This window comes from Tamandua tetradactyla, chromosome 3, assembly GCF_023851605.1.
Source record: "Tamandua tetradactyla isolate mTamTet1 chromosome 3, mTamTet1.pri, whole genome shotgun sequence".
In the NCBI taxonomy this organism is placed as follows: Eukaryota; Metazoa; Chordata; class Mammalia; order Pilosa; family Myrmecophagidae; genus Tamandua; species Tamandua tetradactyla.
The window spans coordinates 192,644,247-192,669,252 of NC_135329.1; the positions used below are offsets into that span (position 1 = coordinate 192,644,247).

Genomic DNA, 25,006 nt, shown 5'->3' on the forward strand with positions numbered 1-25,006 from the left:
AGAAATTAATAGAAGGGGTGAGGGCTTAATTGATCCAAGATGCAGTGGAAAGTGCAGCCATCCAGTTTTGCAGGAACAAAAGGAATACATAAAAAAGTGATTGAAAAGCAGTCTTGAAGAGTAGTCCAGGTGTAGATTGTGCTGTTTTGAATGCAGAACTCTTTAGTGGACAATGGGAGAACTACAGAAGGCTTTTGAATAATGGAAAGGCAAATCGAAGCAGTGCTTTAAGTGGCAGTGAGGGTAGAGTTGAAGCCTGTGCTGACCGAAGGCCCTCACGTTCCCCTCACATCACTACCCCTTTTCTGACTGAAGCACTAATTCTCCAACAGCTGATAGTTTGGCACCTGATAGCTCTCAGCTGACCTCTGGGAATTGCTACCCCTGAGGCCACAACCCATCCCCAGAGGCTAACGCCCTTGCTGGGCACTCCCAGCTCCAGTGCTCCACATGGGATGGGCTGAGCCCTTTATGGTGACTGTTCCACAACATGACTTCTCCTTCCACCTAACTCTGTATCATTCACTTCCTCTACATGTTGATCCTGAGCATATTTTGCAATAAACTCCCTGCACACCATCTCAGTCTATTTCCTCTGGAAATGGATTTGCAATAGAGGGATAAGTGGGGATGGGTAGACAACAAGCCAGGATCCCAATTTTTAAGCATGAAATGATGAGGCTTTATCCCAAAGGTGGCATTAAGCTCCTTAGGAGAATGAAAGTTAAGGGATAATTGGGAACTTTATCTCATCCCTTATATCTCTGAACCTTCCAGAACTGGGCCCCTTCCACTTGTCTCCGACTTCTTGCCAACAACCTCATAAATTACGTTTCTGTTTTTGCTTTTTTAAATATCCTAGATACTGGGAGAGATAGTTTTTAAGCCTGACAGCATAACAATAACCTCAGGGGCTTTCAAAAAGTAGAGATTTGTGAAACCACCTTCTGAAATTCTCTGGGGATATCCCAGAAAAAATATATACCACTGCTTTAGTTTCCAAAACACATACCTTCAGGTATTTTCACTGTCAATTCACACAAACACACATACACACTATACAGTAGGTGTATTATTGTTATTATCCCCATTTTAAAATGAAGAAACTGGGTCTAATGAGAAAAAGCACCTTGCCTTAGGGCATCCAGCTAGTAAAGCGAAAGCGTCAAGATTAAAGACAAGCTCTTATTGTCACTTGATGTTCTTTCCATTACTTTCCATTACACCACACTGCCCCTTTCAGCTGCCAGGAGGCCAGAATTTTCAAGGCTTGTCCTTGTACATGCGTTTTCTTTCTCCCTGCTTCTGCTGAAGCAGTTTTCCTAGTCAACAGTCCCTTCCCACACTCCTCTCTACCTACACAAACCCTGAGAAATCTCCAGGACCAATCCAAGGTGTTTATAAAAGACATTCAAAATATTGTTATAGCAGGTACTTTCATAGTGGTGCTACCTAAGAGGAACTGTCAACATGGTGCTCATAAAGTGTTCTCAGGTAACTTTGCACACAGGAACCACTTCTTCTTCACTTAGATCCTCTATGACACCCCACAGTACCTGATCATGCTCAGTTCCTTCATTTGATTTTTCTTTTTATTCATTTTGATGTCTCTTTGTCTTATTTACCCAACTAGAAGGGAAGCCTTGAGAGGTAAAACCAGGCTTCCAACTCAACTTGGGAAACTTCTCTAGGAACTTTCATGTGCTAGGTACTGCACTAGCAAAAAATGGATGGATTAGATTCAGTCCCTGCCCTTGAAGTGTTTATAATCTATCTCTGCCTTCTACAGCTAGTCACTCATTTCATAAATATCAATCTAACTGCATAAAGTTTTACTAGAATACAGAGGAAAGGGTAGGGAAGTTATAAGATAAGAGGAGGAACTATTTGAGCAGAGTCTTGATGGTAAGCTGGCAAAGTGATCAGTGAGCATCAAATTCATGCCTAAAAAAGGAAGATATTTTAAGAGATGTCTGTTGCTCAGACTTAGAGGCAGGAATTCATTGACTGATTCAACAAATATTTATTGGACACCAGAATCCTAGGAATTATTATTTATATCATTCTTGTTCTTATCCTCTCATATTCAATCCATCAGCCAGTGGAATCTCCTTTATACTTTAAATATTTTTTCAAATCTATCCACTTCTCTTCATCTCCATGACCACCACCAGAACTTCTCCAATAGCTTACTAACTTGTCTCTTCATCTAGGATCCATTTCTGTTCCCCCTAATTTATTTTCTACTTTACAATGGGAAATCTATCTTCACCACAAAAATTAGAATTATATCTCCCTGCTCTGGTTCCCAAGATCCTTAGGATAATGGGAAAATTTTTACCCTGACCCTGTAAGGTCCTCCACCTTTGGGGTCTTTCACCTTTGGGGTCTTTTTCATGTGTCTATCCTGATCTGGCTCTATTTCATATCATCCGAGATAACTTTTTTATGTTCCCACCTACTACATGGCCTTTTCCATTAAGGATACTCTTTCCCACCTCTTCCCTCCCACTTCCCCTTTAAACTCATATTTTCACTTCTGGTCTCAGAAGAATCATTGCTTTCCTAGGAAAATCTTCCCTGAGGCTTTCTTATCAAGTTTACCTCCTCTGTAACTTACACATACGGAAGGATCCCACACTCTCTCCTTTACAGAATTTATCACCATTATAATTTTATTTTTATTTTAGTTTTTAAAGTCCATCTCCCTCACCAAACGTTTCTTCCAGGTAATAAATTCTACAAGAGCAGGGATTGTGTCTGCTTTTGCTCACCAATGAATTTCCAGAGCCCAGCCAAATGCCTGGCATAGAGAAGTCTCTCAAATACTTTTAAACAAATGAATGAACGAAATGAGTGAATCAATGACTTAATGAATGAAGTGATACATACCTTTATACCCGACACTGTGATAGGTGCTGAGCATTATTACAAGGTTGAGCAAAACAGACTTGGCTTTGCCTTCGTGGAGCTTATAAGTTGAGAGCTGGTTGAGCATGGAGACTGATAAATTAGGATATGGCTGTTAGTAATTTGCACAAGCTTTCCATATCTCCTTTTATATTTGTGCTAGAAATTTCAGGATCTGAATTAGGAGTTAAAATTACAGTTCAGTCTAGGTGCTTTGTTTTCTAGAAGAATCCAGGGCCACAATTAGGAAAGAATAAGTTCTTCTATATTCAGAAAAATTTTCTAGTGGACATGTTTTGTTTTCTGGTGGCCCCACATCTATTTCCCCTACTTGTTAGAGCTCCTCAGTTTTCTTGTGGGGAATCACCTCTCTTCCATTCTGTGCACGAATGATGGGACTTACATCAAATGGTGGGCACACGGCCCAGTTAGGCCAATGGGGCTCCCTTTTAGGACTTGTCTGATTTACCCTAGTGGGGGTGCCTGGAGAAGCTGTAAATGGATCCCTAGAGCTTCCCAAGGGCCCTTCATTTCTTAGTCATTCCATGATGTCTTGAATAATTCTCCTTCTTCTTCAGTTAGCTGGAATATATTTCTGTTGCTTCAGTCTAGTGCTTTTCAATTGGGTTTCCACTTTGCAGGAATGGGTAGATTATAGTCTGCAGGTCAAATCCAGTCCACAGCCTATTTCTTTTTATAAAGTTTTGCTGACACATAGCCATGAGCATTCATTTATGTAATGTCTACTGTTGCTTCCATGCTACAAAGACAGAGTTGCATAGTTGTGACAGAGATCATATACAGTCCATATAGCCCAAAATATTTACAGGAAAAGTTTGCCAAAACCTGAACTAAAGAATTAATCCCTAAGGTCCCAAGATATCCATAGTATATAGTTAATTAACTTCTCTTCTATGCACGTAGATTGAAATTAGATACTATCATCCTTAGAAGAACTGAGAAAATAGTTAACTCAAATAATTTTCTGATGGGCTACAGTTTACCTTTATTAAAAGTTCCTTGCACCTGAGAAGTCCTAAACTCAGCACCAATTAGTTTCTGATCTTACCAATTAGTTTCTGATCTTACTTTCTAAAAGTCTCTGATTCTCTGCTCTGGCTCTTTATTATATTTATCTAGAGAGTATTGTTGGGAGTTTAAGGAAGAAGTGGGATTGAACCTAGGTACTCTAATAATCTCTGAGTCTTGGAAGAATCCTTTATTCTCTCTGTGCCTCAGCTTCATCTACTACACAATGAAACACATGAAGATGAAGGCAATCAGATATATAAATAACGATAAAGGAAACCAATGTAAAAAAGATCTGGAAAGAAATGTGCATCCAGCACAATATGTGATGGAGAGGATGAGCTGATATGTAAAACTATGTGCAAAGGCAGTTGTATATGTGCGTGTGTTTATTTTTTTAAGCAGCAGATCTATGCATTAGTTTGAATATTGTCTTATCTGGAGATGGGGGTGTGGGGGTGCGGGGCGGGACGGGGGGAGGAGGAAACCTGATAGTCTGCAATGGCTTATCTAAGTCCCAAACTTAAATCCATGGAAATAGTGTCTTGGTGGGAAATTTGACGACAGTCCCTAAGCGGAGTTTGTTTTATTTTTTACTCTCAGACTTGCTCCCAAAACTACCTTGAAATTACACTCTAGAAAACTCCCACCTAAATTCCTTTAATAAGCAATCCCCTCTCAGAGAACACAAGTTTGAACCTGTCCACTCACCTCAAACAGACCATCCATCTGAATTGTTTGCCAGGGCCCCAGGCTACACAAGTAGTTAAAAGTGCCACTATCAGATTGCTTCTCAGTCTTCATCTCTAGACTAAATAATCTTGATTTTTGTCAGCATCTTTTCATACCCTAGGTCTCTCGTTAACCAGTTTTGCGCTGAACTGGATTTCTGTCCTCCTGCAGGCTGGGCTGGCTTTGCTCTTTTTAGGAACTCAGAACCCAGACCTGGGAGTTGCTTGCTCCAGCCCCCTTTCCTCCCTTTAAAAACATCTCCATGTCCATGTTTTAGGAGTTAATGACAACTGTCCGCCTGGAATGCTCAAGCAAAAACTTGCTACAAGTCAGAGGGATTGGTGAAATAAACCTCAAAATCCAGTGGGTCCGTCCTATAATTAAGACCCACTAATACATGGACAAAGCAGGTCAGAAAGGCTCTGTCTTACCTCCACAAATTAAAGGGCTCCAAAGGGAAATATGCCTTTCTTTCAGAGTCTTTCTTCTAATTAGTGCATTAAGTAGATGTTTATTGAGCATCTACGTTTTGGCAAGCACAGTGTTAGGCACCAGGACACAGAAGAATCATGGCAGACAGGGTCTCTGCTTATAGGCTAGTGGGAGGGTGTTGGAAAGGGAACATGTTACAAAGCAATATATGGGTGATTACAATGAAGTGAATACATTCTATGACAGGAAAGAAAAAAAGAAACCGTTAATCAGAGTTGGTGGGGGCCTGGAGCTCTTAGAAGTGACTGTCAGGTTGGAAGAGAGGGATATGATACTCCAGGCAGAGGGAACAGGCGTGAAGGGGTCATGTTCAAGGACCTGAAATAATTTCCCCTCATTGAGCAAAGGGTGGTATTGAGAGATCAGACACAGGGAAATGTGGGTTCCAAGCATGTAGTACCTTGCAAGCTAGTTAAGATGAAACTTAATCTAGAACAGTGGTCCTTCACCAGGGGTGATTGTGCATTTGTACGAGGGAAATGTCTAGAGACATTTTGGGTTGTCACAACTTGAGGGGTGCCACTGGCATCTAATGGGTAAGGGGCAGGGATGCTGCTAAACATACTACAATGCACAAAACACCCCCCATACACACCACCACCACCACACACACACACACAACCACCACAATGAGTCATTGCGGCCTAGAATGCTAATAATTCTGAGATTGAAAAACTCTACCCAAGAGTAACAGGAACTACTAAAAGAAAGGAGCAGCAAGATCAGGTTCTTGCCTTATAACTTTTACTCTGAGCACAGAGAGGTGGTGGTGAATGTATTGGAAAGAACCCAGGCTAGGAGAAATAATTTTCTGTAATCAGGCAGGTAAGAATTGAGCTACGACCTTCAACGATCCTCAACCAGAATAAAAATTAAAAAAACAAAACATAAAACTTCACTGCACAGTGAACCCTAATGTAAACTATGGACTATAGTTAGTAGTGTGATTATAATATTGTTTCATCAATCATCAATTGTAACAAAAAGTACCACACTTACACCAAGTGTTATTATTGGGGAAAACTGTGTGTGAGGGAAGGGGCTATATGGGTACTGTGCATTCTGTGCATGATTTTTCTGTGAGCCTTCAACTTCTCTTTAAAAAAAAAATAAAACCCTCAGCCAGTGACCCTACCACAGGCATATATCTAAGTTTGGGATGTCAGTATAAAAGGGCCACTACATGAATCTCTAGGCACTGCCTTCTCTCTTGACTCTCTCGGATAGTGAAAAGAAACTGATGTAGAATAATTGTTTTCATTTTCACGTTTTCCCACTATTCCATTTTCTCACCATTTTGTTGCATCCAGGCTGAAGGAATATTAGACAAAATGTTGTGGATTAAAGCTTTAGTAGACTTTACCATAAAAAGATAGGGTTCAGATATTTTCGACACACCCAGAGTAACACACACACACACACAGAGAAGGCATGATCCTATGTATTTGTGGAGAATGTTTTGCATTCTTTGTAACAGATGGAGTCCTATAAATGAAACATAATGACAAATGCTTGGCACAATAATGTACCCCATATTGTCAGACCAATTTGGAAAAAATGGTAATATCTATTATTAAAAACAGTATAGTATCCATATAAATGGAAAGTTTCTATATATTGATTCCCACCCACCTTCTGCCTGGCCCCTTCCCTGTTTTCCGAATGAGGCAGTTAATAGTTGCTAGCATTTTTTGAACACTCTCCATATACCAAGCCCTGTGCTAAGTACTTTACGAATATATTTCTCTTATAATCTGCACAATCCTGTAAAATAGGTTTTCTCCCCACCCCCATATCATATTTAAGAAAACTGGGGCTTACAGAGCTTAAGAGTAATTCGTCCAATGTTGCAAAGCTAGTAGCTGACAAAATGTAGATTTCAAACCAAGAATGAAAGCTTCTCTCAAATTTGGCCCCAAGAGGCTGGCTTTTGGAGTCAACTGCGGTCAGCAATGTCAAGAGGCCATCTGACGTAGGTTTTTCCCCTGAGCCTCCTGACTCTTAGGGAAGCCTGACCATTTGAACTCTGGCCTTCCTCATGTTGTTCGAGGAATATTCTAGCCCAGCAGGGTCTAGCCATCTGGGTCTTGGCCACCTCAAGTCCTCGGACCCTCCTCCTCCTGCCCACCTCCCACTATTCTCTCTACGGCATAACTAGTAAAGTTGGTAATGTGGCATCTCTCTCCAGAAATTACTGTCACAAAGAGACGAGTATTGGTGCCCCAGTACCAAACCGGTAAAGCCCATCACCCCACCACGGGCTGTTTTGAACAACACCCAAGTCCCAAGATTGACTTAAGCAAAGGAAGAGGTGGGATGAAGGCCAGGGGTGCAGATCCACAGTGTCTCCATTTGTTTGTTTCTCTATAGTAGTCACAGGATGTTTTTTAGTTATTTAGTAGATAAGAACTTCTTATCACTCTTGGCATTTTCACATGTTTTCCTATTTTGCATTTGGAAGTGTGTGCTTTTCCTGCTGCTGGCCATTGGTTCTGAGTGCACAGCCAATGTCCAGAGGCTTTCAAAGAAATGTGCAGCTGTCCCTGACCTCAATCTCTGCACAGGATATTTTTAAAGGAACCAGAACAACTAACCTTACAGAAGCACACATATATACACATACACACAAAACAGGACATTCTTCCTTTTGAACCATGAATTCATTTCACCAACCCGGTGGCTGTCAACAGAAGTCTGAGGTTCTTAGATGGGCTGCATGGCAGTAGGGCTATTATTGCCCAAGATTCACCTCACCAGCCATAGCTGAGTCAAGTTACAGTTGCTGGGAGGCAAACATAACTAACCCTCTACTGAGGTAACTTTCTCCCAAAGTTCTGGACATGGGCCTCACGTTGCTTAAACGTGCACACATCTTTCCTGTTAAATTCAAAGGAGATCTGGGGTCAGGCAGGGGTGGGGATGGAGGTTTACCTGTTTTCCAGCAACAAACTGTGACCTAGCTGAAAACCCATCACTGTGCTAAGGCACAGAGGTGAACGCTAATAAAATACATGCTGCTGCTGGTGTCCTCTCTGAAACCAGGAGGGCATGCTTGTCTCATACCTAGCCCATACCCTCTTGGCAAGAGTAGGCTCTGGTTTCGTTCCTCAGTAGAATCCTGCATTGGTGTCCTATGGTCACTGTAACAAATTACCAAAATCTTGTTGGCTTGAAACAATGGAAATTTATTTTCTCACAGTTTTTGAGGCCAGAAATCCAAACTCAGTTTTTCTGGGCTGAAATCAAAGTGCCAGTAGGGTCACCCCCTTTCCGAGGACTTGAGAAAAGAATCTGTTTCTTGCCTCTTGCACTTCTTGGTGGCTAGCGGGCTTCCTTGGTTTATGGTTCCAACAACTCCAGTCGTCAAGGCCTGCACCTCCAAACCTCTCTCTGCTTCTGTCACATCTTTTCCTCTTCTGAGTGTGCCAAATGTCCCTCTGTCTCCCTCTCATAAGGACATTTTGGATTGCATTTAGGACACACTCAGATAATCCAGAATGATTTTCCCACCTCAGGATCCTTAACTCAACCACATCTGCAAAGGCTGTTTTTCTACATAAGGTATATTTGCAGGGCTTACCGAGAATAAACCTGATATCTCTGGAGGGGAATTATTCAGTTTACTACTAACACCCTCTAGCCTGTTCTGTCCAGAGATGAGAGAGAAGCAGGAGCACTACGTTCTTCCTGAAAGGTCTGAAATTAGGGTTGAAAAAGTTCACTTCATACAAATGAATGTTTATGACTGACTCTGTGAGGGACAGTCATTTGGTCTGTGTCTTATTCACTATATATATTCAGAGTTAAAGATCATCTACTCTCTAGCACCTAAAATTTACTTATACTGCTGTCTTCTAGTTCAGGTTTCCAACTTCAGCATTATTGATATCTTGGGCTGAATACTTATTTGTTGGGGGTCAGGAGGGCTTTTCTGTGCTTTGTAGGATGTATAGCAGTGTCCCCGGCCCCCATCCACCAGGTTAGGCTTGTGAGATTCAGCAACTAAAAATACAGGACACCCAATTAAAACCGAATTTCTGATAAACGACAAATAATTGTTAAGTATAAGGAGGATCTATACAATATTTGGGACATACCTAGACTAAAAATTATTCTTTGTTGACTTACAATTTAGATGTAACTGAGGGTCCTGTATTTTCTCTGAAAACCGTCTGCTAGATACCAGTAGCCCCCCTGTTTCTGGCGGTGACAAATAAAAGCATCTACGGACTTTGACAAACGTGCCCTGGGAGGCAAAGTCGCTCCTGGATGTGGATCATTGATCTACTCAATAAAACGTAAACCAGAAAGGCTGGAGGAAGTATGCGGAGATGATGAAAATGTGTGCAAGATGGTAACTGTCGTTCTTTATCTGCAAACTATCGGATCCCAGCACCTCAGGCCCCGCGGACAGTAGCGTACCTCTGGGAGGATATGTGCGCGTCGCTATTGGAGGGAGAGGTGGTTTGGAGAAGTGCCTCCTCAGAGCTATCCTGCCCAGCCCTGTCCCTTTCAAGCTGTGCAGCCTCAGGCTGAGCAGCAGGACCAGGCATGATCTCCTATCCCCCCTTTTCTCCCTCTAATTTATTTTAATTATTCTCTTTTTCCCCCTTCGTCCTTAGGCTTTTCTTAGGAGCAAGTGGCTCTCTCACGCAACTAAGTTTGAAGGCGCCAGGAGACAATTGTCTGGCAGAGCTGGGCCATGAGTTCCCTCCACTGAAGCTTTTGATTTTAAGCATGTCCCTACTGGTAGAAAAGCTAAACAAAAGAGGGACTAAAAGGTATGTGCCTTTCCCTCCCTCCAGCTTATCCACGCTTCGCGCAGATTTTCTACACTGAAAACCAGTGAATCTTCCCCCGCCCCACCCACCAGCTGCCTCTGTACTGTATCAGATCTGGCTTTGAAAAGGTTTCTCCAAATATAAGCCTAACGTGCACACAGACAGACAGTCATTGGGTGCACATATTGTATGTCTGTCTAAACAAAGCCGTGTGTATTTATAGATCCGTATCAATGACAGATCTATATGGAGAGATAATGGGGGGTTTACAGACCAACATACACACACACGCACACACACACTCACACACACAATAGAAAAAGAGCTGGGGCTTTGAAGTCTCTGACCCAAAATAAAATTAAACATCAATAATACTCAGCAACAAATCCCTTAATAAGGAAGGGCTGTTATCTATTCCAGAACTGCTGGAATCTAAAGAGGAGATTTGTCAGAAGCTCACAATATGGGAGCTGGATTTAAGTTCACTTCCAGAGCTGTGTGGCGAAGGATGAATATTTCATTATTTGCTGCTGAGCTCTTGGTTGCTTAGAGTCATTAACACCATCTTCAAAGGGCTTGTATTAACTAGCTGCACATGGCCATAAAAATGCAGTGGTCAAAAAACTAAATTGATGTTTAGGAAAAGTTTTAAGAATGATTGAGTGAATGAATTCAACTAAACACAGCTTGTGGCTCCCAGAAGTGAGGGACTAAGACAAAATGCATAGAGAGAGAAATATACAGAGGACAGGAAGAAGATGCAGTAAGAATAACACGGGAAGAAGGAATTGGTTCTAGGATAATAAGTTCCACTTCTCTGCCGGTCTGGAAGTGTGCAGGCAGGATTCAACTCAGACGCTCTGGCATGGGAGATGGACAGATTTAGTTTTCAAGAGTGGCCATTTTATCTACATAATCAAGCCACCTCTACAGAAAGCAACAGGGACTTGCAAACCGGGCAGACACCAAGCGGGGACAAGCCCACCCATTCTAGCTTCAAGGACCTCCCTTGCTGACTTTCCAATGCCTGCCATTTTACAGGGAGGAGAATATTCCACTGGTTTGAGGATGTTCCAGTCTTTTAAATGCCCATATCCTGCAGCTAATCCTTTGAATCATTTCTTATTTACTGAGACAAAATTTACATATAGTGACATATGCAGATCTTAATTTTACAGGACAATGAGTTTTGGCAAATGAGTACAGCAATGTAGCTACCACCCCAACCAGAATACACAACATTTCCACCAACTTAGAAAATTCCTCTGGGGCCCATTGGTTTGCCACAGCCAAACTCCAACACAGAGAATCTGATGGATTTTTTCCCAAATCCTCATTCAGTGGCATCGTGGTGATACCTTAAACCATGGTAGGGTTTTTGGCAGGGTGCATGGGTAGTTCAGTGGTTAGAATGTCTGCCTTCCATGCAGAGGACCTGGGTTCGATCCCCAGACCATGCACCGAAAAAAAAAAAAAGAAAGAAAAAGACCTTCTTGGCAGAAAATCAGTGAATGCATATCATGGATTTTTTTTTTCTCCAGAGTTAGTTTACAAGCCCAACACTGCTCATGTGCCTTTCCAGACACTACCCCATTCCACGAAGGCAAATCATCATTGATTTAGTTTTGCCCATTTTCACACTACACGTCACATAAACAGAATTGCATTGTCTGTTTTGCTTCTTTCCCTCAGCGTAATGTCTGTGAGAATCATCAGTGCTGTGCATTTATCAGTAATTTGTTCCTTTTTTATTGCTTGAGTAGTATTCCATTGCATGAATAGGCTGTATTTTGTTTACTCAATTTCCTGTGGGAGGACACTTGATTGGTTTTCAGTTTTAGACTATTTTTAAAAGTTCCCAGAGACATTCTTGTACAAAGGTACTTTTTAATGGTTGTTCGTCTTTATTCCACTTGTATGAATTCTCAGGAGTGGAGCTGACAGGAGATGGTTCCCAAAAGGTTTCCAAAGAGGTTTGTACATAAGCAGAATACCTAAGTTGCCATTACCCCACACATTTGCCAGCATTTGGTGTTGCCTGTCTTTTTTATTTTAGCCATTCTAATGTTTATGAAGTGGCATTTCATGGTGGAATTTTGATTTGCATTTCCTTGATGACTAATAATGCCAAGCATCTTTTCATGTACTATTAGCCATTCCTATATCTTTTGTGTTGTTAGTTGATAGAATTTTTAACAGAATTCACCAACAAATGATGCAGGCCTTTTGGAGATTTCTTTTGGAGAAGGTGTTTTATTTCATAATTTTTATTCTAGTACCGTATTTCCAACTTAAAATTTCCCCTTTTAACTGCATTCAAATATTTAATTTAGGTGCTATAAAAATGTTCACAATGTAATGGAAGGTTTTTGATATGAATTCAATTTCTTTAATAGATAAAAGGCCATTCAGATTTTTCTATCACACTTTTTGTTGGTTTTGGTAAATTGTATTTTTCAATGAACTTACCCATTTTTTTCTAAGTTGTTGAATATGTTGGCCTACTGTTGTTCATAATATCCTCTTATTATCCTTTTCATGTCTATAAGATTTTTAGTGATACCTCCTCTTTCATTCCTGATATTGGTAAGTTGTAGTTTCCATCTCCTCCACCCCTTCCCCTACTTTCCAAATCTGTTTTACTAGAAGTTATGGTAATTTGATTGATCTTTACAAAAGAACCAACTTTTGATTTCATTAAACTTCCTTATTGTTTGGCTGTTTTCTTTTTCACTGATTTTTGCTTTTACAATTATTATGTCATTTCTTCTACTTAGTTGGGTTTGGTTTATCAAGTTTCTTGAGGCATCTTTTCTAATTGAATACTTAATATTACAAATTTCCTTCTAAGCACATGGCTAATTATATCTGATATGTGTATTACATTTTAAATATTATTCAATTAAAATATTTTAATTACCCTGTCATTTATTTTTTATTCATGCATTATTTAGAAATGTGTTGTCAATTTTCACAACAGTTGGGTATCTTGTAGATATCAAACTAATTTCTAATTTAATTCCATTTTGCCCTAGATTTAAACCTTTTGAAATTAATCGAGATTTATTTTATCTCCTGCTATTTAGTCTATCTTGGAGAATGTTCTATACACACTTAAAGATATATTCTACTGTTATTGAATAGAATATTTTATAAACTTCATATACGTTCACATTGGCTGATAGGATGTTTCAAAACTTCTATATTTGTACTGATTCATGTCTACTTGTTCTATCAATTAGTAAGAGTGAAGTATTGTTCTAGTTTACTAGCTGCCAGAATGCCACACACCAGAGACAGACTGGCTTTTAATAAAAAGGGATTTATTTTGTTAGTTCTTCAGAGGAAAGGCAGCTAACTTTCCACTGAGGTTCTTTCTTACGTGGAAGGCACAGGATGGTCTCTGCTGGTCTTCTCTCCAGGCCCCTGGGTTCCAACACCTTTCCCCTGGGTGACTTCTTTCTGCATCTCCAAAGCCCTGGGCTGAGCTGCAAGTGCTGAGTTGAGGAATGCCAAGCTGCTTAGCTGTGCTACCTTGCGATCTGTCATTTAAGCACCAGCCAATTAAGTCAAACGTCACTCATTGCAGCAGACACGCCTCCTAGCCGACTGCAGATATAATTAGTAACAGATGAGGTTCACATACCATTGGCTTATGTCCGCAGCAACAAGACTAGGTATGCTCACCTGGCCAAGTTGACAACTAAATCTAACTAACACAAGTATTAAAAATCTTGAACTCTAGATTTGTTGATTGGTGTTTCTCCCTTCAATTCTGTCAGGGTTTTTTGTTGTTGTTGTTGTTGTTGTTTTTTTTTACTTCTTATATTTTAAAGCACAGTTTTTGGTGCATATGGATTTAGGACTGTTTTTTTTTTTCTGAAGAATTGGCTCTTTTATCATATTAAAATTACCCTCTTTATCTTTGGCAATTCTTCTTGTGCTAAAGTTGACTTTCTCTAATATTAATATAGCTGCACCATCTTTCTCTCCTTACTGTTTGTTGGATAAATCTTTCCCCATCATTTTACTTTCAACCTCTCTGTGTCTTTATATTTAAAGTACATTTCTTGCTTTTTTTATCCAGGCTAGCAATCTCGCCTTTTAATCAGAATGTTTAACTGATTTACAATTTAATATAATTATTGATATACTTGCGTTTAATTCTACCATCTTGCTATTTGTTTGTTATTTGTCCCATCTTTTGTTTCTTCATTCTTCCTTTCCTTTCTTCTTTTGAGTTAATTGAATATTTTTAGTATTCCTTTTTTGTCTTCTATTGACTTTTTAACTATACTTCCTTATATTTTTTTAAGTGATTCCCCTAAGGAACCTAAGGAACTCCAAAATGGAACCCTAACTTATCACAGACTCACCTAGAATTGATATGGTGCCACTTCACATAAAAGTTGTAAAAATTTTTACAACTGTAAAATTCCATTTATCTGACTCTCATCTTTTTTACTACTTTCAATATATATTTTATATCTACTTATGTAAAACCCCTACAATTTAATGTTATTATTATCTTATTAATATAGTAATTTTAATATATTATTATAACATATTTTATTAAATATAAATATATTTAAATCCTATTAAATATAAATGTATTTATATTAAATATATAAATATAATATATATTAAATATATATTATTAATGTTTTATTTAAACAGTCTGCCATGGTTCAAAGAAATTAAGAGAAGAAAAAGAAGGCCATCTTTATACTTATCCTCTAATTTACTATTTTTGATGCTCTTCATTCCTTTCCATGGATTCAATTTCTATCTCATGTCACCTCTGTTAAGCCAGAAGAACCTCCCTCAGCATTTCTTGTTTTGCAGATCTACTATCAATGAATTCTTTCAACTTTCATTTATTTCATGGTTTCCCTCTCACCAGTATCATAGTCCTGCACTAATTTTTTGTCAATGCCTAAAAACAATTCCCTCATATATTTTATCTAATTTTGTAATTGTTTTTAGTGGAAAGATAAGCCTGGAACAATCCATTGTACCATTGCGAGGAGCAGAAGACACCTGTAAGTCTTTTTTGCTTATGCCACTCAATTTACTGTGAATTTGGTCGTCTTTAGATGCGTCAGGTTAGATTCCTTTTAATTCAGTGCGTGAGCGGTGGGGAGGGAGGGGGATGGATTGAGGTAGGATGGAGGTTGGAGATAGGAGCTGGTAAGATTTGGGCTAAAGGAAGAAGTTCAGAAAAAAATACTGAGGTCCTCCAAAGGAACATTTTTCCACTTTTCAGTCTTCTCTTGGGTCTGTACTATGGACCACACCTATAAAAGGAGCTGGTATGTTCATTCATTCATTCTTTCAAAAATAAAGGATGATTTGTCGTACATCAAATCAAAATAAATAAATAAAATAAAGGATGTATTGAGCTCTTCTTCTACATCTAGTAGCCAGGGATACAGATATGTAGGAGGTACACACAGCCCTGCCCACACAGAATGTTCATTTGAATCCATCTACTTGCTTACATTTTGGTTAGATTGTGGTTATAGATAAAGACTAATCAGAAAATGGATTTTAAGTAATCTTCTTATTAAAATAAATACAGTGAGGAAAAGATTAAGAAGGGGCAATTTTCTATTCATCCCCTTGTTCAGCAAATATTCTTGAGCATGCACTGCACCCAAGAATATAGATTCCACATTATTCATTTGCATGTGAAGAGATAAAGCATTTATCCAGTAATTATAATAGCTAATACTTCTATAATAATTCCTGTGTACCAATTATGAACCCTGTATATTATTAACTATTTTCTCCTATAACAACACTGTTAGTTAAGTGCTGTTATTTTTACCATTATGAGGTTAAATAACTTGTCCGAAGTCAGGAGTTAATAAGTGGTAGAGCCAGGATTTGAACCCCAGCCCCATGGCTTCAGAGTCCATGCTCATAATCTCCATACTATTCTAATTACAAAATTTAGAGTACCGACATATCCTAGAAAATATAGACCCAAAAGTCTCAGTTTCTTATTATTTTCCATCCATTGTTTCCCATAAATAATTACTTTGGTGTACAGTTTTAGAAATAGAGTTGGGGTAGATGTAAGAAAGCAACCCTTCCTTATTTGTTGAGCATTTCCCTCTGGACCTGCCTGAATGTGTGAAATAATGCAGAGAATCAGGAAGATGCTCCACTGTGGAGTCTGGCAGATACTGTTGATTGTCTTGACAGCATTCACCCTTTTCCTTCAAGGTTCCAACTTCCTACAGAATGGGGTACATTTCCAGTATCCGCCCTCTACTGCGTGGTCACGTACTCTAGCAGAAGGGTCCTGACTGGCTTGTCAGGGTGGTTTCATGCCCTCTAGCCATAGGATAGAAATGTGAGAAAACTCCGGTCTACAAGTCAGGAAGGAAGTATAATGGAGATTTCTGGAAAAGGTTTGCTTGCTTTTAGAGAGGGATGCATAGGAAGAGAAAGCCTCTTCTTCTTCTGGAAGTCCCACCAGCTGCAGTAGAATCTGTGAGCCTGAGGACAAAGCCACCAGATGGAGAATGGCAATGCAGAAAGACAGAAGCTTCCTGGATCCTTGATGCTATCTTTGAGTCCCTGAATTAACGAATTCTGAAGCTACTTTAACTTACAACTTTTTTATTCAATGAGAAGGTAACTTAATAAATTGTCCTTATAATTGAAACCAAATAGTATTAGGCTTTCAACTTATAGTCCTAACTGAGTGAAAGAGTAAGAAGCAAGAAGCCCTAAGAATTTTGTTTTTCAGCTCAAAAACAGTATAACTAACTTTCTGCTACCAGAAGATGTTCATCCTCTGCTCATTAAATCAGATGCTAGTTATTTGGGGAGGAAAAAGCAGACATGTACATCTTTGAAGCATCCAACAGCAGTTGAAAGGTTAGCAGCTATCTAAAGCCCATGATAAATGTCTAAATTCCTCAGCAGCATATTTCTGGGTTTGCAGATCCAGAGAAGAGAGACTTTAATAAAAGCTGCTAAATCCCTCTTTTAAAATTGAATTTAAAGTAACATTTAAGGCTGTGTATATTGGCTGCAGATTCTTTCCCATATTCTTCCTGGGAGTTCCCCACCAACGACATGAGAACGCCTCTGTTTTTTCTTTTCCTTTTTAAAATAGCTGCTTATTAGAGTAGTTTCTAATATTGGCCTGCTGCTCCATTGAATAAAGGAATTGGATGTCTTTTGCATAAACTTGGGGATCTGGATGTATTTCTGAACTTTTCCTCAAAGCTTTACAGAAATTTAAAATAACATTTTCCTCCTTTCTCTTGAATACGATGCAACCACAACAGAAAGTGAGGTACTAGTTTAGGGCTTTGGAACTGGCTTATTGTGTTCAATTTTATTTTCCATGATTAAAGGAAGTTAGTTCCTTCCTCTTTCACTTTGGATATAAAGGGTGAAATGAATATTATTTTTATAACTATGACTCAGTGGTGAGCTGCTCAAGCCTGTCTCTGGGCACCAGGAAAAGAAGGATGCAGGGGAGAAAAAGTATGGAAAGTAGTGTCCTGAGAAAACATTTCTGAGATATGGCTGTAACCCCCTGTCAGTTACAGAAGAAACAGAGGTATTTCTTCTCTGGAACGTTCTACAGCTTTGGTCTATACCAAAGGGCAGGGGCAGTGGAGAATGGTTGGGTGGTTTGGGGTACCAACTTATAGGAAACTTTCTGATTTTGTGGCAGTCTGGGGATGCCAACAAATATATATTCACTTCAACTAAATTAGTATGGTACCTCACAGACTTTCTTAGGAACTGAAAATTGGGCTCTGTTTAACCTTCCCCCTTTGCACTGGAGAACAGAAGAACTGAAAGAACTCTCAAAAGATGAAGGCGGAAGGGAACATAGAGAATATTTCCTTCACCCCTTCATTCTGAAAAGGAAAGGGAGGCCCAGAGCCAGGGCAGGAGTTGTTCAAAATCACACTGTGAGTTGGCGTCAGCAAAGCCCTCGTGGTGGAGTGGTTATAGCAAGGCCTGAGCCTGGATCCCAGCCTGTCACTACTTGCCTTTGTGACTGAGGGCTAGTTTCATGTACTTGCTAAGCTCCCGATTCATCCTTTCTACTGTAGCACCCTTCTCACAGGCCTGCGATGAAATTCAAATGAAATAATACCTCCTGGCAAACAGCACATGCTCAGTAAATAATAGATCCGGTTTATATTATGTCCAGATTTAGGAGCCAACTGCAGACAGTATGTTGCTGACTTAGTCCGCTTCTTTCTCCCCTTTATTCCCTTCCTCCTGAATGCCCCGTTTATTGGTTGTAGAGACTCTTCCAAGGAGAAAGAGTGGACATGAAATAGTAACCATCTAGTTTTTTTGTTCAGTATGGAGTACTTACGGCCATACTCTCCCATCTTATATTTTGCTAGATTTGGGCTTGCTGGGGCATGGAGAGATTTCTCTGCTGTTGATAGTTTCCTTTTTCTAACTTGCCAGACACAGGCTGAAGTGATGTGTGACAGGAGAATGCCTACACCAGGGGGGAGCGGGTGGGGGCATGGTGGGGGCGGGGAGATGTTCAGATTTGTCTGTCTGTTAATGGATTTGGTGAAAAGTCCAGGTAAGATATCACTTATTTTTGGTAGAGGAGACAAAGATAAGATTGTGAGGAGGTGATGAGAGATCTCCACATCAGCAGAGCCAGAGACTCCCATGTATCAGATATTGTGTGACTGGCAGCCTTCACAAACCCCCAAGGATTTGCCTCTTTCTTGCTATTAAAGCCACTAACAGGGTAGAGTCATGTCTCAGAAAGCCAGCGCCATAAGAAAAGCACAACTGTTACCCGACTCTCCTATTAAGCCACACCTCTGGTTTAGTTTGAGGCTTGAGTGAGGGGATATGAAGGAATTATCAGAGAGCAAGCCCTGGTGGAAATAAAACACCGTGAAGAGCTGATACAGAGCATCAACAAAGAGCACACACAGATTCATTAACTCTCTGTTCTCCCCAGTGAGCAGTAATTCTCATGCTCATTTTACAAAGATGCAAGAGCACTTGGGGCCTCAACCACTGGTCCTTGAGGCTCCCCCACCTCCTCTGCTTTCAGGGGAAATCCTGGCTCAGAAAAGTCACTTATCCAGAGTTACAGCTCCTGAGATTGTCTGCCTCTGGGCCTTGTTTCCAATCTCACACTTTTCTCTGGAAGCTTCCATGGCAATGGAAGAGAAGCAATCTCTGGGTTGCTGGGAAGAGAAGAGGAAGCAAGGCCAGGCAGATGAAGTGCCCAGAACAGTCCAGGAAAGGGCCAGAGGGCTTGAGAAGTGAGGCAGGCTGGAACAACAAAAACCAAACACCACCCCTTCAGCTTTATGCCCCGGCCAGTCCTGATTCAGCTGCATCTGTGTTTGGTGGAGGAAACCAAGGGCTTTGGGAAGCTGGGAATCTCTCTAAGATGCTGAGTTGAAGAACTCAGCCCCAATCCACCAACCGAGCTTATTCCATAGTGACCAGGAGCTGGAGAGAGGAATTTGTGGCCTTGCCATCCTTTCCATTCAGGGGCTTTCAGACTGAAAGGAAATGTTCCTCTTTTGTCTGCAGGTTTTTATTTAATTCCCCAGTTTGGAAGTGGAGGTAGGAGAAAAACCCAACAATTATTTTCTATGGGTTTGGGAGTCTTCTTGCTTTGGTGGGACCAGTGGTAAGAAGAATGAAATTCAGCTGTAGCAATGCTAATGGTTAAGCCTTGTCTGAGCGAGATCAGTAAGCAGAAGAGAAGACTCCAAAGATGAGTCCATAGCGTGGAAGGCAAGATGGGCTATGAAAGAGGTGATTGGCTCAACGTTCAATAAATGGCCCTGGGGTCTCTTTGGACATGGCACTATGCAATACATAGAACTTGCTTTTATGAACTTTTCTTCTCTTTTCTCTTCTTTTCTTTATCTTCACTAACACATTTAATACCAAAGTACAACATTATAAGCTTGTGGCAATAAATCAAGTTAGAGAGATGCATTTAAGACAATTTTAATAATCCCCTAATCCATTACCCTGAAGAAAACAGAATTAACATAGTTTTCTCTTAGATCTTTATGACCTCTACCTTCCCACAAAACTAAGTCTATTTAATAATGCATGGAACAACAATGCATATCAGTACAGAAACTCAGGTGAAATACAATGAATTGTAAAAAATAAAGTTTTAATTGAATTTCTATGTTAAGGCCATCTTCTGCAAGGATAAAAGGAAAAAAGAAAAAAACTTTAGTCCTTCCTGGGGGTTCCCTCCACATTTGTGTGATAGGTTAGGAGAATCAAAGGAGTCCCTTGATCCACACTAACAAACAAAACAAAACACTGAACCAGAATCTATGTCCACTGTAAGATGACCTTTAGTACCTCAAAACCAGCTGCCACTAACTAGGGCAAGACCTACAGAGTTCTGGGTAAAAGGCTGAGTGCAAGACTGTCCTGCCCCGTCCGCTGTCTTTGTTATAAAAACATTTCCAGACATGTCAGGGATTAAAAGGCATCTACCACTTACATTCTTATCTTGGAAAATTTCCTTGATAATACAGTCCACAAAACTGAGAAATGAAAGAAAAAGAAAAACTTAAAAATCAGGAAATAGTGGTTTACTAGAACTGGTTTTTGGTATTAAATCTGTTAAATATAATCTCTAAGTAATTGTAAATATGGTTACAAAACAAAGCAAATGTTAACTTTTTGAATAAAATATATTGCATATAAATACTAACTGATTATAAGAGAATTATCATTGGAAACCCCAGATTATATTAAAAAGGATTACCTGGGAGAAGTAATGCTTGGCTTTCATAATCACAGAAAAATCAGTCAAAAAATGTCTTCAGAAAACATAGAGGTAACCACTAGTTGATTAAAAACAAATGTTTGCCTCTCAAATCATCAGTGAAGAGTGGGGCAAACAAAACTTGGCCCATTTATGAAAAGATAGAAAGTGAAGGACTAAAAAAGCAAGGACAAACACAAAGCCTAAAATAATGGAATATATTTATATAATTATAGCATATTCACATGAATCATTATACATAAAATGCTGGCCAGCATTGATTGTCTGCCTATTATGTGTCAGGCACTACTAGGTACTTATTATTTTATTTATTTTTTATAACAACCTTAGCAATGTTATTTTTTCAATACTACAGATGAGTCAACAGAGACTTGCAGAGAGTAAACCACTTTCCTGAGGTCACACACATGTAAGTGGCAGACCCAAGATCTGAGTCCCAGCCTAACCTGGCCCCACAGACGGACTCTTAATCTCTGTACCATCCCACCTCCGTGCAACAAATGGAGAAAAGGGAGACCAAATGTAGCTATCGTGAATTCCCCAATTAAAAGCCAAAGACCTAGAGTTATAATACAAGATATGATATGCTGCTTCTAAGAGGAATGCCTTTAAAATGGCATGTGAAATTACCTGTGTACACACACACACATATCATGCATTTATCAGGTAAATATAAAGAGAACAGATGTAGCAATGCCAATGTAAACTGCCATCAAAATGTAGGATTAAAGGCCAAAGACATAATGTTGGAACAATTTTATGTTGATCAATGGTGTATTCCGCAACAAAGGTATCTTTATATGCTGAAAATTTCACAGCAAACTATAAAAAGGAAATATGGTTAGAAATGCAATATGAGAAAAAAGGTAAAACAAAATTCATAGTTATTGTGGACAGATAAAATAGACAAATAAGTCAGTGCACATGTAAACTATGCAATTAATAATATTACATAAATGCTTAAGTATATGTTCCCATGTGTGTTTATACAATAAAATTTTAAAATGCTATATTTTATATATACTGTAAAGACATGTCTATTACATGTATCTGCACCTCCTTTTATATCTGTATCATACCTCCTTTGCATTTTTCTACAGCATATTCTCAAATCCTGGTAATACTTCACGCCAGAAAGAAAATCTTAATAAATTTACAAATCTAATATCATTTGGGCAACATTTTCTCACTCAAGTATAACTGATCCATTAATTAATAATGACATTAAAATAAAATGTATAAAAATATAGCTAGTAATAAAAAATAAACTCTCACATGTAAATATTGGGTGTGAGAGAAATCAAATTAGCATTCATTAGAAAACATTAGACATAAAATCACCATATTACTACATATATGGTATGTAGCCAAAGTCTTACTCAGAGGGTGAATTCATAATCTTAAGCATTTCCCTCATTAGCAACATAGATTTAAAACTACTGAACAAGGCATTTGACTTAATTATTTGGGAACATAAACAAAGAAAAACAGGATGGAAGATGTAATATAGCAAATACAGAAATCAAGAACTGGAAAAACAAACATAAATCTGATAAAGGCAATGACTAAATCCAAGAGTTAATTGATGACAAAAGCAATCTAACATATGAAATTCGAAAAATCTGTTAAATGTTGATTCCAAACTATCCTAGGTATTATACTCACAACTCATTGAGGACTCTCATTATTTCTTCTTCAAATTCATTCAAGGGACTCCAGCCTTCCCCTTCAGTCCAGTCCACCAGAATATTTCAAACTGGCTCCCAGGTCTTGACAAAGCTTCCATCTTCTGGGTGGGGACAGTCTCAGAAAAGAGATATATACCAACAATATTCCCTCTGAGACCAACACCTTCCACAGCCATCTGGGCAAATGTGGCCCAATTACAGGTGAAGGGCATTCACCTGTAATGAATGTTTAAGATTAGGAATTCACCCTCTGAGTAAGACTTTGGCTTCATACCGTATGCATAGGTATATGTGACTCCCCAAATTCTTTCTCTGCAAATTTTTTTTTTTTTTGGAAGACTCAATTTTTGGAAAACTGAGTCTGTCATAGTAATTGCCCTTCTTTGCCTACATCATCACTTTTCAACAGATTTGGCTTCTTTTATCCTTGTGCCATCACTGAAACCCAGAAGCAAGGGGGCGGGGAGGCAGGAAACTTAAGGACAGATGTGGAATTCAGAAAAAAATGTTCCCTTGAAACTACAACCCTCCCCCACCAATGGACCCAAATAACTAACAATAGTGAATATTATGTAGTGTTCTTTGTTTCCCAGGTGTTGTGCTAAGAACTTCAGTTCCTTGCTTCTTTAAGCCCTCACAACCACACTATAAGATAAGCAGTACCCCCATTTTACATATGAGGAAACTGAGGCTTAGAGAATTTTTCCAAAGCCACCCCAAGAGTGGCAGGAGGATTTAAACTTAGTAAATCAGCGTCCAGAGCCCACTATCTCTCTTGCCACTGCTCTGCTATCCTGCTGTAAGCAATGACAAGGGTGCAGGGACAACAGGGTCTCTTCTTCATTCCACATTCCCGGTGGCTGAAAGAAGAGTAACTTCTGCCCTGACAGAATAGCTATTGAGAACACCTCCGACCTTTTTTCCATCCCCAGCTGGCTTCTCCCCAGGCGTGGGGGAGATCTATTTGATTGGTGAGCTGGAGGAAGACCATGTCCTGCTTGATTGCAGTCAATGAGTCAAAGGTTAGGGGCACAGGCTTTACTCTCCCTGTGTCTCCCCTGTCCCCAGGATTCTCTCTGTCCTCTGGGTTTGGAGAAGATGTAATTTTCCTTGTGGCTGGATAAACATCAGCCCTGTAAACCAGACTCTCGGCCTTGGGTCTCAACTTGGGAGAAGCAAAAAGAAGCCTAATTTGGCTTCAAATCCAAACTATTCTCCAGTTTAATTTTACAAGCAATTAAGCTCATGATCTCTAGTTAATGCTCATGTCAACTGGTCCAGAGCACAGAAGAAAGAGGGATGTGAGAATTATCAGCCTGAAACTTCAACACAGGACATTACTATATGCCACACACTATAGTTGGCTTCCACCCATGATCTTGGCTATAGAAAATTAGATCTTGAGCCCCTTACCTGATACTTTAAAAAGCTGTAAACACAAACCTTAATAAAGCCTGAAGAACTGATCTAAATAAAGCACTACTCTATCAGTACCCAAGACAGCTATGTCCTAGAGGGTTTCTCTCTGAAGTTTTTACTAGGGCCGAGACATTAAAAACACTCTAGATTAAAAGGGAAATGCTCCCACAGGTCTTTCCTTGACTTATTTCTCTGTTCATAAGATAGTGCTCTATGCCAACTTATTTTTTAGGTTGCTGCATAACTTTCCCCTCCCTTTGGAGCAGATGAGCTGCCCCAGGCAAAACATCTTTCCAGCCAGGCAGAATTCCTGGAATTATGGGCTAAATAAATTATTTCCATGTTATATATGAGACAAATCCCCTTACAGAAGAATCAGATGTTAAAATTTATATCAGGACCCTTGTTTATACAATAGGTGCATCATAAAATCATAATTTCAGTCCATTGTACTCAAAGAAATGGGTGAATCAGTGTTTAAGATTGGATTTTGAAGTTTGTTTAACAAGAAACAGATAACTGACATCAGGAAAGTCTGCCGGGTAGTTATCCACATGCTACCTCGGGCTCCTTTCACAGAAAAATGGGAGCTTCCCTTAAGACATGACCATGAGTTATAACACAACAGGCCTATTCTGGATGGAAACACTAGAAACCTGAGAGGTGTGGGCCTCGTATACAGTGACTGAATTGCCTGGTCAGCTGCTTCTAACATCAGGATTACAAACAGGTCTTGACAACTTTATGTTCTGTTTCAAGTTTATGACCCTATTACAAATATTTAGAATTTAAAAACTTTAGAGACTTGATTGTACCACAGGCTGTTATTCTGAAGAAGCATGTTGGAATATGATTCTTTTCTTGTTTTTCAAAGATTTCTGTTTCTTGTCTTTCAACAGCTGTCTTTTACTCCCTGTCTCCTTGTTTGCTTGCTTCCTTCCTTCCTTTATTCGCCTTTCTCTCATTTTTCTTTTCTCTTCTTTCATTTTTAAACAAGGCACTTTGCCCCTCATCATAAAGTGAAAAGGAAGGCAACAGTGATCTTGAATTATTGTTTACATCCAGAACGTGTTGGAATGAATTCTCAACTCAATCTACGAGGAGCCCTCACTTAAGGAGAAAACTCACACCAGGCCAGGTTTTCAGCTTGGGATCCTCTC

At 39.5% G+C, this 25,006-nt stretch overlaps 1 long non-coding RNA gene and 1 other non-coding gene across 5 annotated transcripts in view; both read left to right on the forward strand.

Annotated features, from left to right (window-relative positions):
- LOC143676551 (uncharacterized) overlaps nucleotides 1-25,006 on the forward strand; it is a 114,214-nt gene that overhangs the window by 45,070 nt on the left and 44,138 nt on the right. For 3 of the 4 annotated variants that reach the window (XR_013172168.1, XR_013172167.1, XR_013172170.1), the window contains one exon: nucleotides 9,786-9,944. The exons of the other annotated variant lie outside the window; for it this stretch is intronic. This is a non-coding gene — a long non-coding RNA (uncharacterized LOC143676551). The remainder of the gene's footprint in view (nucleotides 1-9,785; nucleotides 9,945-25,006) is intronic. 4 annotated transcript variants of the gene reach the window in all.
- TRNAG-UCC (transfer RNA glycine (anticodon UCC)) lies at nucleotides 11,333-11,404 on the forward strand. The gene has a single exon. It is a non-coding gene; the product is annotated as a tRNA-Gly (tRNA).